This window comes from Phoxinus phoxinus (assembly GCF_949152265.1).
Source record: "Phoxinus phoxinus genome assembly, chromosome: 23".
NCBI classification, from domain to species: domain Eukaryota; kingdom Metazoa; phylum Chordata; class Actinopteri; order Cypriniformes; family Leuciscidae; genus Phoxinus; species Phoxinus phoxinus.
Genome location: NC_136898.1, coordinates 7519430 through 7538371, shown reverse-complemented (window position 1 = coordinate 7538371; position 18942 = coordinate 7519430). Strand labels below are relative to the sequence as shown.

Here is an 18942-nt window from a genome sequence, read left to right as displayed (position 1 = left end):
CAAACAACAGAAGAGAAAATCACTCACTGCTCATGATCACTTTTGTAGCTTTAATAAATGTCATATTAATTCAGTGAAGAGTAACTTCTGATATACCCAACTAAAATTTAGCACTCTTTTTTCTTTATATTTGTCCTATTGCTTGTCATTTGTTTCTTTGTTCTTATTTTATTATACTGTTTACTTGAAACTGGTATTGAGAATAGTGAAATTTCCCTGGTTTCTTAATTTTGGGTAACAACTTTATTTCCAGAAAATGTCATGATGCATATTGTTTCTGTAAAAATGACTCATATAGTGAAATAAGATTTTGGTCATATCTTGCTTGATAGCAAGAAAAGTTCCGACAGTTTTACATGTGATTTATTTAGTTTTGTTAACCACAGGTAATAGTCTGCAATATAACCGGGTCAGAAGTATAGAAATGGGACACCTTAAACCCAGTCTTTTTTGAAAAGATGGTGGTAGAGCTAGAGGTAGGAGAAATAAGCAGTTGTACACACCAAAAATGTTCTTTGTATATAGAATAGGTCCATATTAAACTTGTTTTGGTCTCTCAGGTTAAAGAGTTTACTCAGACCTGAACTTCCAGATAAGACACACAGAAGAGTCGCTGTCATGCTCTGTATCTTCTTCTTCCTGCTCGCCACTGTTTACTTTGGACTCCAGGATTCATGCGTTGGGTTTGTTACTCAGAGGGGATGATCGTTTAGTTTGCATAAAAGATAATTCAGTTTTTCTTTCCTCTTTTCCTTTTTTCATGGCAGTTCTCTCGAGGCCAAACTTCAGAAGAAAAGCCAGTGGATTTTGATAATGTACGAGCAGAGCATTTGTTTTACTCACCCTTGAATCAAAGTTTCCTTTGTGTGTGGGACCGGATCTGTTTCCCAGGCCTCATGCGGACTCCGTTGAGTTCAAAACAACAAAGAGGCCTGCGCCGCCGCTGACTTCCAAGAGCTAGAACAGAATCTCCTGTCCTCGCGCACAGAGCTACAGGCAGATAGATGGTCAACAGCCTGAGTAAACAGATCACTGGATCTGTGAAAAAAACACACTTCACATGCTGGCTGGGGAGTGTCTAAGACCGGATATTATGCAATGTAATTCTAGTGTACCGCCTTTTTTTCTTTTTTTAAATACATGAGACAGTATTCAGTATATAACACTAAACATTTAAAATATGAATATTCTACGCTGTCATCATGGTTATTTTGAATATCATCCTTGCATACTGGCAATGGTATCAAGTTGAGAACATTGCATTGTGGGAAATAGTGTATTCTGCCTGCATACTGCATTATATTCCATACAGATATTCAATGCAGAGAAAATTAGCATATGTATTGAATACTGCAAAAATAGTACTGTCTTGATTTACTATCAGTAACTCACCCATGTCAGGTCAGGCAACCAAACATGCTTATAGTTAAGGTTAAAAGCTGTAGCAATAAGACATCTGAGGAATTATTTGAGTGACATGGAATTTCTATTTCATTTTGGATGTTTGGATGTAGCAACATCAGCCCACACTGATACCATACCAGAGCAGTTTTTGAATTTCACAAGTGAAAAACACATTTTAAAGCAGCATTTTAAGGTTTAATGGTTATCTTAATTACACATAGGTATCTAAATAGAGAGCAACAGCTGGGTTCCGGAAGTAAAAACTCCATACTCCAAAACTCCTTAGGGTTATTGTTTCATCCCCGTATTATTTCAGCTAATTTTTAAAATAATTGTGTTTAACAACAAAACTCCTGGTGAAAAACTACATTACCCATAATGCTGTACAGAAAATTATACCAATCAGTGAGCCGAAAAAAGCATCACCTGCCAAAATAGCTCTTTAGCTCCGCCCACTCCCATGAAGCACAGCGAATGACCCATGCTCTCAAAATACTTAAATGTTTGTATACATATGCATATTTTGCAATAAACCTAAAATATATTGTTTATATATATATATATATATATAATCAACGTTTGTAAACGAGTAGTTTTCTATTTCTTCATTGTTTTTTATTCGATTATGCTGTTCTATGGGTTAGTAGTTGTTTCCCTCTCTAAAGTCTTGTACCTTTGTCTTTTTGTCCGATTTTCAAATAAAAGTTTGTAGTGATTCACCTCCTAGCTGAATAGCTTGGTTAACGGCTTATAACTCTTTAACAAGGTATTTTTTAAAATATCTATGAGAAAAATGAATAGAAAAAATACTTAGGCCTACGCTGAAAAACGGGACTGATGCTATTACTCTTTTCCATTCTATGATTCCTCATTATAGTCAAATTATACAGCATCGTATGAATCCTTCACAGAGAAGGCAACCCATGTACTGCAACAATCTTGGTGGGAATTTTTTTACAGTGTATTTACATTTTTATTAGGGTAAGACTGCTAGCTTAGCAACATGCTAACGACAATCTCGACAACATTGAAACCAACTGGGAGTCGAATCTATATTTTTGTTTGCCATGTATTTTTATACTTATTAGAGTAGCACACTATTAGTTTAGCAGCAAACTAATTGAAATCAATACCGAATCGAGTCTCTAAAGTAATATGTGAGATGTTCATAAATGTTCCAAATCAGTCACTTGTAATGCTTGAAAGGAAGCTCACTAGGTTTTGGAACAGAGATACTCTACATCTGAACACACTTTGCATGATTTCAGCGTGTCTCAGACTTGTGTTGGGATGTTTTGCGTTAACAGCAGCTAGCTGGCTAAAGCTCTCTGCTTTGTTCTCCAATCCTGAGGTTAACGATTTTCCGTCGTGGGAGGCGGGGGAGAGGAGCGACGGAATTAGGATTCAGCTCCCATCCTCAGCGCCGAGCGCCTGTCTGCTGCCTACCCAGCAACCCCGGCGCTTTGTGACAAAGAGATGGATGATATCTGCAGCCTGGCCGGTCGCTCTATGGGTAAAGACACACACACACACACACACACACACACACACACACACACACACACACACACACACACACACACACAGCGCACAGGGTCGCACACTCACTTCTCAAAGCCAGCAAGGCTGTGCGCACACACATTCACACATGTAACTAATGCTGTGATGCTGCTGCTACAACCTTTAACGTGTAACGCACAAAAGAAGAACCACGGCCACCTGCCATTGTGATTGTTTACTTCATTCGTGAAACTATTGCACTTATACATATGGAGGGAGAATATAAAAGTGTGTTAGGGTAATGATTTCATGTATTAGGGAGTTTAAATAAGTAATTTATACCAGATGAAGAGAGGGACACCAAAAACGAGGCAAGAATTAATACAGTAATACAAACATAATTTATTAGAATGTCTTAAACATCTACAGGATTTGAAAAAACAAATATGCAAGAGGAAAAACAAGACTACTGGGTGTTTGTGGTTTGAGTGTGTGTGTGCAACTGGACAGTGTGTGAAAGCAGAATGTCAAAGGATCTCTAATGCAGGAGTGTATGTGTCAAACTCACCTGCTGAAACTACCACTGCAAACTTGCACACACATACACACTGCTTCATTTCTGCAATACACAAGGTGGGAAAAGGGTTTGAGATTTGGATCCTGAGGGAAAACATCTTGTTTTCCAATGAAAATATTAAGACATCCTTAAAACAAGATACATTTACGGCATCAAAATGTATCAAATATTACAAAACTATATCTATCTATATTTTTTTAAATACATTTATCTTGTTTAGATTTTTTTTACAAGGCAAATATACTGATATTTATTTTTCAATGCTTTGATTGTGTTTTGAAATTATGAAATTGTTGTATGGCATAAGTTAGTAATTAGTAAACACACACATATATATATATAATGATACCTGCAATTATTGGGATCTACCTGCAAGCTGAAAATAAAAACATTTTCTACACGCAAAAACGAGAAAAAATATAGCAATTAAAACCAATAATTAATTAAATCAATCAATTAATACAAAAATAACATCAAATAAATCTGAGGTATTATTTTGGACACTCATTTAACTTGTTTTTGTGTGTGTGTGTGAGGGAGACAGAGAAAGAGAGTTAATTTCAGGATACTGACAGGTTTATATCTCTGCCAGAGCTCACTGTGTGTTGAAGAACAAAAAGATGTCTAGGTTGTGTGTGTGTGTGAGGAGTGCGCACACAGCTTCTCGTGCAGGTAAAGGGAGCACCTGCGGCCATCGCTAACCACCATCCGACGGGTTAAAAGCTCTGACGCGAGGAAGACGCTCGGAGCAGCCCCAGGTTCCACTGGAGTCCCATCGGCTGAGAGAAACCTGTGAGACAGAAGCTAATTATCCTCTAAAGCAAAAAGCCAGTTGTGGTTCAATAACTCCAGCACGCTGCCAGCCAGATACTGCGTTTCCTTGGCAACGCCTCCACAGCAGTACTGCAGACATCACAGAGAAAGGCAGGCGGTCACAGGGTACACGGGGCAGGATGAATCGGGGAGGGTAGTCTTTATGAGTGGCGGGCCGTGTGGAGATACGTCCTCTAGACTGATGCTGGCCAATTACAGGCCATTACTCTCTGCTGAGATTGATTTACTTTCTTTATGTTTGGGGTCCCAGAGATGTACAAAAATAATGACATTTTCAAAATTACTTCTTATTTTCCCTTATTGTAATCACTCTGTCCGACCTAATCAAAGCCCAGCAGACGGATATTATTGAAGCTTTAACCCTTGAATCACTAGAAATGTGACTGTTCTGCACTGTAGGGACACTGTTTCTGTTTGGGCTCAATCTGAACCTCACAAAAACACTATCAGTTGTACTTCTGTGCGTGAAAGTACATGCATTGGGATGCATTTAGTTGTTTTATACCTGGGGTATACCAATTTGATGTTTAACACATGTTTAAAATCAGTTTTCATAAGATTGGTGAAAATGATAAAGTATCAATCTGATACATAGGTTTTTTTCTTCTTAGATATAAAAGCCTCAGGGTCTCTCAGCACTTCTGGCCTGGGACGATCAGCCCGTTCACACCAATGACAAAAAACTATAATGATATAGCGGGGTTTTTTTTCAGCTGATGAACGATAAAAACATTGACGGCCAATCAGAATCTATCCCACTTAAAAGAGCTTGGGCATTTAAAGGCTTTTTTTTTTTTGTTATGCTGGTTGAAAGTCTCTTCACATCCTGATAACAATCATTAACTTAAGTGGTCTAAATGTATTTATATGTCCGTATATCGTCTGTGGAAGACGTAGGACCATAAAATGTTCATCGAATCATTGCATTTGGTCCTACCTGCCTGTCAACATATGTATTTTCATACCTCCGTGCACCTGCTCGCGTAGACATCACACGTCATCAGTGTGTTTCATGCTATGCAGAGTTAGACAGACGTCAGTCACCGAGCGCCACAAACGAAACATCAGCTGCCTTTTACAGTTCCTCCTGAACCAAAACAATGAGCTTATGCTGTGTTCACACCATAACTACTGTCATTTGGAAGAGATAGAAACCCATGACATTACACTCAGTGCGGTTTGTGACTTCAATATATGTTTTTTCCTTTAACAGTCACATTTTTCCCCATAACAGTCACATTTTCCCCCATAACAGTCACATTTTTCCCCATAACAGTCACATTTCTAGTGATTCAAGGGTTAAAGCTTCAATAATATCCATCTGCTGGGCTTTGATTAGGTCGGACAGAGTGATTACAAAAATTTGAAGGGTAAATGGCAACATCAACACGGAAATGAACCTGCAGCAGTCAGGTGGTACAGGTCAGTGGTCTTTACTGTCATTATTATTATTGGAATATTATGTGGTTTGAGGCATGAAATAATTTAACGCCGTCTCTTGTGATGCTTTGCAGACTCTGCTGTGTGCGTACATGCGTTTTGAAGAAGAGACGCTCTGAAGGGACGGTGTGATTTCAAAGCTATTCAGACATAAAAATACAGCGCAGATTAAATTGTTTTAAATTCAACTGCTTAAAAAAGATCAATAGTATTGACACCATTATGGTCATTTATGAATAAGTGAATTCTGTGGCATTTGCCCTGATGCGTTTAATTATTCATCATTCTCTGTGTCTGGATGTATGACTCTTTGTGTGTGTGTGTGTGTGTGTGTGTACACCAGTTATTTGTACCTGGAGTGAGAATGGCCCACTGTTTCCTCTGACCTGAGCTGATAACATGCACAACAACAATCCCTGACAACCAATGGAAGAAAGATTCCTGTAATCCTGTAAATTCACCCGGCTCCTGGAGTTTCTCCCGCCTGAGCTCGCAGTGCCTAATCTACTTTCAGTACCTTTATCCCAGACAAATGCTACGTTTATTTAAACCGCACACAGTTAGCGACACACCGTCAGGCTCTTTTAATTCTTCAGTGGCCCGTCTTTATCTCCTGACAACAATTATTCTATATCAGATTATGTTTTATATTTCTAAATGTTTATAATTTACTAGTGAACATGTCTCTATGTAAATTCCTTTAATACACACTTGATATATAAAGTACAACTAAACACATTCTAATTTCAGTTCATTTCTGTATTGTCCAGATGTACTGTATACTCTTAAAAAAGATAAAAATAACTTTTATCAGTCCATTGGTTTTATTTGTTGCAAACCCGAAATCCAGGCAATTTATACAAATAATATGGGGAAATTGTAATGTTATTGTTCTTAAACTATTTCACATTGATTAATTTATTATTCTGTCTATCTTTCTGGAAGTCTGTGTCTGTCTGAAAATGCTGGTCAGACTTATCAGGCAGAAAACGAACCATTTTTTTGCTCTGATACACACAAATGAAACAGCCCGATGTGCCGTCAGCCAAAAATGTAAATTTGAAACCACGTCAGTGAGGCTGAGACCCCGATGCTTGCTGGACCATTCAGAAGTCGGGCCGTTTATTAAATAACAAAATCTTCATTCCTGGCTTGATCCAAGTCTTTGTTCCTTTTCTCATCTAGCTGATGAAATGCTCCATGTGTGTGTGGGACGAGGGAGTATTTATGTGCTAGCTCAGATGAATAGTGTGAGCAGCACACAAGATTTTATCTGTGCATTGGCACTGCCAGCCTGTGCCGAGTGTCAGACGGATCCTAATAAAACTGTCTGACCCCGCGTTGGGCACCAGGCTGGCGCTCGCCGGTCGTGGCTGACTGCTTGGTATGCACAGAGCATGGCAGAGCTTCAGCTGTTGCTGGGAGCTTTGTGGCACAGACCCAGCCTGATTAGTTGGCATCCGCCATTGTTCAGAGCGAAACCAAGCAGGGGAAAAATATAATTAGAGAGAGAGAGAGAGCAATAGGGAGAAATCAATTGTTTTGAAACTACAAATCTAATGTGGGTAATTTAGCAAAATTAGGTTTTCAAAAGTTAAACACTCCAGGGAGATAAAGAACAAAGCCAGTTGTAAGACTTAATGAGTTCACATCTTTAAAACAGGAAGGAGCCCGCAGCTCCGTCCCAACCGGACCCCTTCAGACCACCATCCGTCTGCAGTTCAATGTCATTTCAGCTCAAAAACAACATTATGACACATTGAGATCCATATAAACATGGACGCCTGTGCGTGCCTTGCCTACGGATGCAATAATCTGCAAGCCTCATGTTCTGCTAACACAAAGTCTGGGCTTTACTAGGTAACCAAGTCTATTCATAGAAATGTTTTTTTGTGTGAATGAAGGTGTCAGCATATGTTGGTTCAATATGTCGCTCGGTTTTTTACAGACTTGTTTGGCTACGCATCAGACAGATCTTACATTATTGGATTAAACAAAAAAATGACATTACATCTGGTGGATACATGAGGATAAAGCCAAGCAGACGTTCATGATAGTGCAGGTGCTGAGATCTTCTATGAAGGGCGTCACCATTAAAATGGTTGTACATTTTACGTTCATTAAAAAGAAAATCTTTGTTGTATCCAATATTCCTGAAATCAAGATATTTAAGATCGCAGGGAGGGAATAACTGAATCCCGGCCCTTCCTCTTGCTGCCGTGATAAAGGTCGGTTATAGATGAGCTGCAGCGGCGGCCAGACAGCCAGACAGAGCGATTAGCACGACGACCCTCTCCTGCACCCCTCACCCCAAAGAAAAAACATCTCAGCAGACGTACAAGATCGAGTTTTATTTCAAAATAAGAAGAAACCATCATCATCATAGGCAAACATATTGAACATTCAGTGGTTCAGACACGCCAGTGCTGCATCCTCTGGCGTCTTCCACCGTTTCTCTTTCTTATCTCTCACAGACATCCATCCCACGTCCATCTCTGTCGGGACACGTCCAGGGGATCGAGTGCTTTTGCCCTCTGCCCAGGTCCCAAGAGCTTAACCTGTGATTTTTAGCACACAAAGCTCACAAGTTAGGGTCTCAGGGACCAGGAGGAGTGCAGCGGTGTCCGCACAGGTTAGTCACACACATACACATGTACATGTATATAATACACATGTATATAATGCACCCTCACGTCCTCTTTTGTCCGGCGTAACGGATATTATTCTGCTAATAATGTTCGGCCTATGAAAATAAAATGTGCCTTTCCTGCAGTTCTCTCAGAGTTAAGAGTAAAAGACATGCAACACACAGGTATATCATGCACCAAACGCCATGCACACAAAAGCAGACAGACAAAAAAATCATCAGGTAAGAGGAAACCAGGACGAGCGGTCGGATTTGAAGCTGTCCATCGAGCGGGCAGGCAAAGCCTTTGTTGGTCGAGAAAAGCCTCCAGTCAGATGGTCAGTCTCTCTGTCTTTCTCTTTGTCCTGTGTTTCTCATCCTCGGGATCTCTGGTGAGCAGAACCGCTGGCCTCTGACTGCAGCTTCATGTGTGCGTGCGTGTGTGTGTGTGTGTGTCTGTCTGTCTGCGTCTCATCTCCCGCCACTGACTCCATTACACTGAAAAATGTGTAGCGGCAATTGATCAGCCACAATCAGCCGGTAAACCGGCATTGGGGCAAAATGAACAAAAAACGGTCTCTGGCTTCCACACCTCCCCGCACGACCACCCCCTACCCACCCAGACACGCATCGCCTGACATTGCTGACGGCTTTTGCATTAAGTCTTTTTTGTGACTTTGTGAGACAGACAAGATCATGCAACCTCACAACACTGACCGCAAGCAAATCCAATAGTGCACATGGCAGCCAAAACATACATGTGATTTACACTGCAAACGCACATCTAATGCACACACACACACACACACACACACCTTGAAGACTTCCCCCACCCCACCAAATAAGCAGTATCGTTCATCCTTGGGGACGAGACGGTGTGGACACTCCCGGAAATGAGAGCAGCCGCCACGTGCCTCAAACACACACACACACACACACACACACACAAATTGTCTACCTTCAAACCTGTGTTAGCTTTGTCATCATCAAGGGAAAAAAAAGAGAGTGAGAGAAAAAGAGGACAAGCGAAACATCCTGGACTTCGTCAGACAGTGAGATGTGACCAAAAGTAGACACTCGTGAGAACACCCTCATCTTCATCAGGACCATTGCACATCTTCTTGCCACTGTCACCCTCCTCGTCAGTCTGACACACACCTTACGCTAGCGGCACACACTCACCCGCTCATCCTCCTCCGGTCCGGACACCTGTCCCGGGCGTATCTGTACCTGTACCTGGGCCGTCTATGAGACCCGATCTCGCTCTCTCTGTGTGACTGAGTGCCAGCGAGCGGCAGATTCTGCAGCGAGAGCGCTCCCCCCCCCACTCCCCCTCCCCTCCGTCTCTCTTCCTCCCTCCCTCTCTTCATCTCAGCTCCGCTTCCCCTCTGCACTGATCAATCCCTCACTTTCTCCGAAGGCTCGAAAAAACGCAGCCAGCCAGCAGCCAGAAATGGCGCCTCGCTCTCCACAGCGCTCTGTGCAGCCACACGACAATCTGTCTGTCACAATATTGTGACAACATTTCCACAACTAACTATGGAGGGTCATCCACCACTCAACCACGAAATCTGCAGAAAAGTGTTTGACCGCCACGATAAAGTCATTTGTATAATTATAATTTCATTAAAAATCTAAGGATACGCAAGCAATACATCTTTAAAAAAAAGAGAATTCAAAATAAGGCCGACAATGACAAAAATAAGCAAACAAAACATAAAAGCATCAAAAATCCAATAATAAATAGCAATTTAAACAAAACAAGGAGGTGAAAACAACAAAATAATGAAAGCAATGGCAATTTAAACAAAACGAAGAGACAAAACAATAAAATAATGAAAACAATGGCAATTTAAACAAAACGTGGAGATGAACGAACAAAATAATGAAAATATTGGCAATTTAAACAAAACAAGGAGGCGAAACAACATAATTATGTAAAAGTAAACAAAATAAGCAACGAAACAAACAATGAAAAACAACGTCAACTGGAACAAAACATGGTGAACTCAAAAAAGCAATATAAGTGAAAACAATGCAAACATAATCATGCAACTGACTGAAAGTCTCAATTTGAATCAATATAATGGGTCTCATGAGACTTGAGCAGAACAAATTTCTGCATAAATGGTTTGTAGAAAAACATGTAATTTGACACATTCAGTTTATTAGATCATTCTCAGTAAAATGGAATGCCGTACACATTGTATTTCATGAATCAGGTCTAATGTACACAGGCATATATGTATAATTATTTCATAAATAACATGCATTAGTGAGGAAATCATATGCACTGCTGTAAGCATTGAAAATTTAAAATGACAACGTGCACTCCCTGTGTGGCTTTCTGACCATCAGACGCATCTTTATCTGTCTTGCAGTGGCCCTGAAGGACCTTTGACCCCTCTGCTTGCACTGGGGGGGGGGGGGGGGGGGGGGTGTGAGAGTCGTGACCCCATCATAGAGGGGTGCTGGGCGCCGACTGCCCACCACATACACCATTGATTACGAGCTTAATGCACACACTCGCCACGTCTGTTTTACTGCAATGCAGAGCTCCGAACAACACACACACATACATAAAGCGTGAGAGCTCACAAATCCACATAGATTCAGTGTTTTAAACTAACGCCATCTTGGGCTGCATCTGAACACAGGTTTGTCGATTTAAGTCTATCACGCTGTAGAGTGGAGAAGCATTTGTGAGTGTGTGTGAAGAAGGTTGGTGGGATCAGCAGGGACTGAAAGGGAATGATGGTGATCAATCAACACACACGCACACGCGCACGCGCACACGCACACGCACGCACACACACACACACACACACAGCAGAGTGCTGTCACCACACAGTACCAGACAGCACACACACAAACGTAAAAGGCACAAAGAATGCTAGACAGAAGCAAAAACACTATAAACCAAAACCACTACACAAAGAAGCACATATTAAGTTTGAGATCCGTCTCTAATTAAGCTCCGACTTTACAAGCCTCCAGACACACTTAGAAGAAATCTCTTATTTCTCAGATTTTTGAACACAAATCCAATATTTTCCAAATGCAATGATTCATTTAAATTACAGTTTTACATTTTGTGAAGAAAATGTGAGTAGAAGTTGCCTTTGCAAAACTCATTTCCACTATACCAGGGTGTTGCTATGCAGTGTTCTGGGTGGTAGCTAGGGCATTGCTGAGTTTTTTTGGGGGTAGTTGCTAGGGTGCTGCTAAGGTGTTTTAAGTGGTTGATAGGGCGTTGATGAGATGTTTGCTGAAATGTTTTGGATGGCTGCTAGGGTGTAGCAAAGGCGTTTTGGGTGGTTGCTAGGGTGTAGCTAAAGTGTTTTGGGTGGTTTCTAAGGTGTAGCTAAAGTGTTTTGGGTGGTTTCGAAGGTGTAGCTGAAGTGTTTTGGGTGGTTTCTAAGGTGTAGCTAAAGTGTTTTGGGTGGTTTCGAAGGTGTAGCTGAAGTGTTTTGGGTGGTTTCTAAGGTGTAGCTAAAGTGTTTTGGGTGGTTGCTTATGATCTTAAGTAACAAACGCAAACCTGAAGTCTATATGGATCGGTCTCTTCTTCGATGTACATCTATGGAATTTTTTCACTCAGTTTATTGTCCGGCAGTTGAAAACTGTACGTCTGGTTGCTTTGGAAAAGGAAACAGCACGTCTCTCCTCGAAATGGCACAATTTAAGATGTCATTCATACCTGTAGCACAAACAATGTGGGATGAGCTACATGTTGAACTGTAATACTTAGTGTTATGGGTTTTAATAGCGATGCTAACTCTTGATGCCAACACCTCAAGACTGTGTAGTATGTATCATGCGATGATGATGATAAACTCATAAATCCTGAAAAATTCAGTAGGGTTAAGTTCTACCCAACATCTTTCAACCATGAAAACCCAGAATACCCTTACAGAGAACATCTTAGTGCATAGACACACACATTTACACAGCGTTCATGTCTGCTGAACGCAGGTCTTTAACCGCTATAACATCTCGTCTGACTGGCTAACAGCCCAGCGCAAAGGCCCCGCCCATCCGAATCAAACTCATTGATCTCTCATGCTGGGTCAGAGGTCAAATGCGTATTGACTGGGAAAAGTGTCATCAGCAGCAGCGCTGCCCTGACTCCAGACAGATCAATAGCACCTCTGTCTGCTACGCTTAGATTACTCTTATTCATCTGTCATAAATCTCAGCACCTCATCACCACAGTAACGTCTGGCTGCTCCTGATGCAGCTGTGGCCCTGTTAAGGTCGACAGCGGTCTGGGACCAGTAGGTCATGTTCATCAGTACTCTGCTCTCGTGTACAGGGGGCAAAAGGGTAGACGGCCAATCACGGACCTTCTAATCAAAATCAATGAGCAGGGTTTGGTCACACGTCTGGAAGAATCAGACAGAATTGGAAGACAAAAGACATGCCGTCTTAGATATCGGCACAACGATGAATTTAAAGACAACATAACACAATTTATTTTCGTTGTATGCACGGTTCATCAGTGCATTATTTTTTGGACTCTGCAGAAAAATGTGTTCAATCAAAATCTTTAATCAAAAAAGACTTTTCTGTCCTGCTGACGTAACCAAGGCCACATAGGCTAGGAAATTAATACTATAACATAGTCTAACATGTTATGAAATGAATAAAATCCAATTGGTTAATAAAATTAAGTCCTGCTCTACATAATTTCCCGCTGAATATTACGCAAGTTAAATGGATTACAAATGCCACTTCATGTTGTTTTTAAGGCAATCTGTGAACTACATATTGCAATACATTTCTGCACACAAAGCAGTTAATTTCTTACACACTTATTTACTTCAGAAGTGATTTGAGCTTTAAGCATAACGTTTTATGATAAATGTGTTTGCTGATAATGATGTAAAATGTACTCATTATAGAAACCCAACAACGCAAGAAAATCATGTTTACACAAGAAATGGTTTGTTTGTCTTGACACCAAAATGTAAACATATGTGCACATTGAATAAGCCGACAGAATGGCAATAAATGTCTGTACATGTAGAGCAAAATAGTGGTAACAGAACCCTAGGTGTTCTGGTCAAATCATTTACAAGCAAGAACATTTTTAAAACAATCACGATCTTATAATAGCATAGTTAATTGGTGTACGATTGTGCACATAAACAAAAGCAAAAAGTCAGTTTAATGCGATTTGTCGAAACCTCAAATGACAATGTCTAAAAAACAGTTCAACTGACTAAGAAAACCCTTCAGGACACTAGTGTTCTCTGCCTTTCTGTGGACCCACGCCTCACTGAAACAAAAGCTTCAACTTTCTCCAGATCAAATCCACTAATTTATTTGTTCAGCCATCGCATAAATCTAAGCACAGCTGTAACCAACGAGTTGCAGCTCGACTCGGCTGCCAGCTGGACTTGGTTTTGCTGAACCAACAGGATTTCAAGCCGGGTTCGCGCCGCTACATCTGGAAGAGTCATCCGAGAGCAGAGGTGAAGGCGGAAAAATCCCTCCTAAAATAAAAGCAGCTCGACTCCCTCTGTCAGTTTAAACAGGAAAATATGGAAAACAAAACGACGGGCTTTCCCTTCAATTCAATGTACCCAAAGTTCACCCAAAAAATGAAAATGATTTACTCACCCTTATGTCGATCCAATCTCGAATGACTATCTTTCATCTTTGGAACACGAAATCTGAATTTTTGAAGATCATCCAGGACACTTTTGAATTTAATGAAAAAAAAAAAAAAAAGAGGACCAAGGCTGTCAAGCTCCAAAATGACAAAAAAAAGGCATAATAAAGGACCATAAAAGTGCTTCATATAACTCACACATTACAATCCAAGTGTTCTGAAGTCATATGATAGCTTTTTGTGAACAACAGACCAAAACTGAAGTTGTTTATCATTGAAAATCCTGACATGCGTCTTAGATCATGGCAAATTCATGAGTTCAAGTAGTGATACATGAATAGGGGTGGGAATCTGATACACAATGCATTGCTCACGATACCGATAATATCACGATACAGCAATTCTTCCAGAATTGCAGAGTTTTCCAGAGTTTGGACTTAAACTTGTGACATCTATTATTTTACTCACACTGCTGTCCGTCATCCCGCTAAAAAACTATTTTTCTTAGGCTAGTTAACTTATGTTCACGTTTCCCTCATTCATGTGCTGAGCGCCACCTCGAGGAGCCATGAGGCTACGCCGGGAGCAGGAAATCCTATATAGAGCGCCTTATTTTATTAATTAAAATATCGATATTTGGTACCAGAGTATCAATTCTCGTACCGCACGGAGAAGGAGAACGATTTATTGCTCTATCGATATTTACATGAATGAATCATTCTTTTGAGTCCGATTTTTCAACGAATCAGTTGATCTTGTTCACAGAAGTGGTGTGAATGATTCATTCCCCAACCAGTTCTCGAATTCAACTCACTGACTTGATCCAGTCACAGCAGTTAACAGTTCACTGGAAGGGAACATTATTAGTGAATAACAACTTAAATTTCAGTCTGTTCTCCACATAAAGCACATCATATGACGTAAGATTATGTGGAATATACCGCAAGTATCATATGGACTACTTTTATAATACTTTTAGCATCTTTTTTTAACCTTGACAGGCTCTGTCCTCACTGACTTTTGTTATATTAAAAGTGAGTTTTGATCTTTGTGTGAACTATCCCTTTAAGAGTTTCAACTGCTGTTTTCTATAAATTAAATCCTAAAAGCCTAAACAGAATTCAGATGTAAGCTGCATGAAGGTTTGGCTGACAGAGAAAGACAGCTGACACCCGACTAAAGGGGGGGTGAAGTGGACTTATGGCTTGGGTAGAGGAGCAGCGTCTTTTCAAGCTTTAGAGGGGCCACGCTAAGCTCGTTCCAACCCTGCCGTCGCGTGAGAGGGGAATCAATGACGGAGACTCTTACGGTTGCCCATTGAATCCTCGTTTATTTCACTGCTCATTTGTCTGTGCTTAATTGATAGCAGTTAAATCCCTTTCACCATGTTGGCTGCATTGCTGTGGGGCCTATGTGTGCTTACAGGGGCTTTCAGGCCAGACTAAAATACTCCATGAACACTGGGCCTCACAGACTGCAGGCGTTCACGCTGGAGACCCACCAACACAAGACGCAGGACAGACATATGAGGCTGTAAACGGCATAGCTTCCAAACACCACTGAAAAATGAGAACAAAAGCTTTTAAACCCAAATTTTGAAAGCACACTTCATAAGAAAACCTTTTCTTGAGTTTTGAATGCCAAAGGAATGTCTGCTTCCAGATTCTCAACAATTCATTTAAAAGGCACTTATTTTAGCTCGTGAATATTCCTAAACAAGGAATTCTGCATTTTCAAATGGATTTATCACATTTCTAAAGTACAGAATTATCTGTGACATGCTAATTAGGCGTAATCAATTCGCTTTAGGACTCTACAACCGCATATATACGTCAAACATATGAGTTCCCAGTTCGTTTGAGTTTAATATGAGACCAAATATTCACTATAGGGTTCATATTTGGACTCTGACCAGGCCAAAACATGAGCCTCATGGACTTGTTCTATTTGGTTGTCTTTGCAATTTGGACAGGAGCATTGTCTTGTTGAAAAAAAACATCTGATCGTTTCTCTTTAGATAACTTTTCATTTGTGGGAAGCAAGCCATTCTGCAATATTCTCCTGTAGTGAAAAGCATTAAATGCCTTTTCACAGTGAAGTAGCGCACCAATACCAGCAGCTAAAAAGTCTCCCCACACAATGACACTCGTCCTCCATGCTTCACTGTGCTAGAGATGCATTTATTATTATATTTCTCAGCATATTTTCGAAGACACCACTCTGGAGCATCACCATACAACTTGTGTTTCATTGTGATTCATCACTCCACACACAACTTCTCATTAACTTTTCTGAAAGAGCAATGGCTTTTTAATGCATTTGAGTGCAAATGTAGCTAATTTCCTGACCAATAATTTGTGATTAAGACAATAAAAATCTTAGTCTTTAGCCATTTTGGGCTTGGCCCATTTTGGGCCAAGCAGTGTATGTTTGCAACAGCATAATGACATACTGCTCTATTTAGTATGTATAGAGTGCACAGTATGTAAATATTCTGCATACAGTATAAAAAACCCAGATGACCTACTAGATTTGACTAAATGAACAGTTCATCAGATTACGGGGTGGAATACTGTATGCCATAAAGCAATGTGCTTGACTTGACCGTCCATTTTTAGAGTTATGGATGAACCATAATTAATTTCTGCTGCACTATTTAGCATCTCTTTCTTGGCTCATTATTTGATCAGAGTTAAGATTATTTAATATTTTTGAAATACATTTATGAAATGTAAAAAAAGTAAATAAATATTATATTTTTAAAAATATATATTTTTTTAATGAATTTATAGAATACTGGCTTCAAAAAAATACTTAATATCCGAATGCAGAATGCAACTCACTCAGTTAAACATGCAACATGATGTGCATAATGCAGCATACAGTGTTTATAATTGAGCAACTTTGTCGCTATATTAGCGACTTTTCAGAGCCCTTTAGCGACTTTTTTTTCCATTTCAAAAAAGCCACTACCGACAAATCTAGTGACTTTTTGGACTGCTGGCTAACATGCAGCCAGTCACTATATCATACTCTTTTATCACTATATCATACTCCATTGTCTAACAGAAAATTTGCAAATGAGAACAGTTTTTTGGACATTTGGCTATTGTATTAAAATACAGTATGTAAGTACGGATTAGGGGAGAAAACATGTGTAAAGTGCCAATAGTTGGAGCATTACATCATCAATCGACATTTAGCAACTTTTTGAACAGGCTTAAGCTACTTTCCATTGACAGTTGGCAACACTGGTAGCATACGACTGTCGGAAATATTTATCAGACATGGATAGTCCTATTAAAAATCAGTATGCATTATACGTTATATACTGTGCCTCATTCAGGAAGTAGTGTGCTAATATTCCAAACATACCCCACATCAACCACTTCTCCAACTCTCACAGGAAGTGACATCAGTGCTGATTATTAGAAAGGCCACTGAATCCAGAAACCAACAACACTGGTGCTGTACACTACAGTTTAGATATTCCATTTCACACACTATTTATGTCTTGGCCATCTAAAAATCCCTACAATCCCCAATGATTCAGGGAGCAAAATTAAACTTCATGGGACAGATCATGGGAAACTAATGTCTCATTCTAACAGCCAACATCTCATGTTATATACTGTACAACCCAAAGAACAAACAATTATTGTTGTCTAAATGTGGTTCAAATAAAGTAGGCCTATACATGTTTCCTGCTTTCTTGGCATGCTTAGGACTACATTTAGTTATTATGTTGCCTGAACAATCAATGAGTCTAAATGAAGTAAAGAATGAAAAATGCAACTTTTCCAAGAGCTACAGCACAGCAGCTGTCAACACACTAATTAAAACTGTTGCAAAATATATCAGAGATAAATATAAAAAACATAAAAAGATAGATAAACCAGTTCACTAGTCAACCATTGTGACCAACGCCTGCTGTTTTTCCCCTAAAATATCCAATGCAGTCTTGATTATAAACAGCCATCACAAGCGTCTCAGGGGAAAACAGACTGATATGCAGCAGTGATGATAAAACACAAGACAATTTGACATCACACTCTGTTAGCTGAAAGGGATACTGGGTGGTTTCTGTGGTGGATCCTGCTGTCATTTTAGTGATGATGTATTATATTACTAAAAATATGCTTCTGTCCAACAGCAGATATGAACAACACAGTAAATGACAACGAAACTGGCAGTCCTTGAGGAACATAAAACCTTGATTATCCGTATGATTCTGAATCATCGGTGTGCTACTGCATTTATCTCTTGAATTTATGTATTTAAAAGTGGAAAAAGCAAAGATATTCTGTATTAATCCAATGCATGCCACTTTAAAGGATCCCACTTTGTGGAAAGGAGTCTTGCTTGATGAAATGAGTGTACTCCAGGGAAAGCTAGAAGGTTGTACAGTTAACTCCCATGGTGTCATTCGAAACCATACAACCTACTACCTCAGCCTGGATGCACACGTCCACACCGCTGTTCCTCTGGACCTCCGGGAGCAAAAAACATCTTCTGCCCTTCCAGAAAAGGAATTATTCCGTTTTTTTTATTGTTTGTTTTATATGATATGACAATTGCAAATTGTCAACACATTATCCATTTACAGCAGCGGTTCTCAAACCTTAAATGGTCCATGATATGATTTGCTCAATAAAAAAAATGAAAATAAACAAGTAAAATTGATAAAAAGCACCAACACTGAATTTATCGACTGGATAATCAACCCAAAACAATATAGGGATTGATAGTGTTAAAGGGGTCCTATTATGACCTTTTTACAAAGTCTTTTCTTTTCTTGTTTTTGGGGTGTACTAGAATATGTTTTCATGCTTGATTGTTCAAAAAATAATAATTTTCACATATTTTACATTATTACAACATCTCTCTCCCCAGCCTGTCTCAAACGCACTGTTCTAGGTCCTGTTTCAATGAAGCCCCTCCTTC

At 39.8% G+C, this 18942-nt stretch overlaps 1 protein-coding gene across 15 annotated transcripts in view; it reads right to left on the bottom strand.

Annotated features, from left to right (window-relative positions):
* Window positions 1-3361: 3361 nt before the first annotated feature.
* The window catches only part of LOC306991157 (uncharacterized protein), a 60879-nt gene continuing 45298 nt past the window's right edge, over window positions 3362-18942 (bottom strand). For 9 of the 15 annotated variants that reach the window (XR_013796043.1, XR_013796044.1, XR_013796045.1 and 6 more), the window contains one exon: window positions 3362-8313. The gene's annotated coding sequence lies outside the window, so the exon portion shown is untranslated. Of the gene's footprint in view, window positions 8314-13729; window positions 13906-14006; window positions 14087-15328; window positions 15558-18942 lie in introns of those variants that run through there. The other 6 variants (XM_079598728.1, XM_079598724.1, XM_079598726.1 and 3 more) reach the window with 5 other exon arrangements.